This window comes from Eschrichtius robustus, chromosome 6, assembly GCF_028021215.1.
Source record: "Eschrichtius robustus isolate mEscRob2 chromosome 6, mEscRob2.pri, whole genome shotgun sequence".
Classification (NCBI taxonomy): Eukaryota; Metazoa; Chordata; class Mammalia; order Artiodactyla; family Eschrichtiidae; genus Eschrichtius; species Eschrichtius robustus.
In genome coordinates, this window is record NC_090829.1 from 15,094,156 (window position 1) to 15,095,377 (window position 1,222).

General features: G+C 36.3%; 1 non-coding gene across 1 annotated transcript; it reads left to right on the forward strand.

Moving 5' to 3' along the window:
- Window positions 1-872: 872 nt before the first annotated feature.
- Window positions 873-945, forward strand: TRNAG-ACC (transfer RNA glycine (anticodon ACC)). Its single transcript has one exon. It is a non-coding gene; the product is annotated as a tRNA-Gly (tRNA).
- Window positions 946-1,222: the final 277 nt, after the last annotated feature.

Genomic DNA, 1,222 nt, shown 5'->3' on the forward strand with positions numbered 1-1,222 from the left:
GCATTTAGAGCAGTGGTTCTCAACCTTGGTTGCATTTGTGAATCACCTGAGGAGCTTTTTAAAAATGTCAAAGCTGGGCCCCACTCCCAGAGATTCTGACTTAATTGTTCTGGGATGAGGCCCAGGAAAAGGTATTTTTAAAAAGCACCCCAGGTGTTTCAAACGTGCAGTCAAGACGGCGGCGCACTACTGATTTAGAGGTGGGACAGTGCTTTATAAATGTTCTTAACAAATGAAATACATATAAGTTTTTATAGTCCACGTTAATTCAAAAAGGCTTTAAAATGGGTTCCAGAAATATATTCATCCAAAGATTTTTTAAATTCTGAAAATTATAATTAAATAAATGGAAATTAAAACAAGAATGAGGTACCATAGTTCCCTTTTGGTAAAGATTTTAACAATTGATGATATCCAGTGATGTTGGGAATACATGGAAATGGTAATGCTGATACAATATATAGGCATGTTAATTGGTGCCAGTTTCCTGGAGGACAATTTAGCAACATCTATCAAATTTTACAAGTTTGTACCAACTGGTCTCTCAATTTCACTCCTAGGAATTTACTTGCAAAATTTCACCCAGATATAGGTTTAGGAACATTCATTGCAAAATTTTTTATAATAGTGAAAGCCTGGAGAAGACCACTGTCCATCATTCAGGGGACCAGTTAAGTAAATTTTGATACATTAACAAGATAGAATATTATGGAGACATTTAAAAAGAAGTACTCCCTCTATATATGCTGATACCAAAAGATCTCCCAGATATATTATTAGGTGAAAAAGAGGGTGCAGAAAATTATGTACAGTATGATCTCTTTTGTGTAAATTTAAATAAATGTAATTTAAAATAAATGCTCACAGGGACTTCCCTGGTGGTCCAGTGGCTAAGACTCTGCTCTACCAATGCGGGGGGCCTGGGTTCGATCCCTGGTCAGGGAACTAGATCCCACATGCCGCAACTAAGTGTTCGCATGCTGCGACCAAAGATCCTGCATACCACAACAAAGATCCAGCACAGGGCAACAAAGATCTCGGGTGCCGCAACTAAGACCCGGCACAGCTAAATAAATAAATAAATATTTTTTAAAAAAGCTTCACTAAAATCATAAATAAATAAATAAACAAATAAATAAATAAATGCTCACAGGTACACTTTCTTTTTTCCTTGAAGCAAACGTGGTTATCTTTGGGAAAATGGACTTTAGTAGAAGTGAGA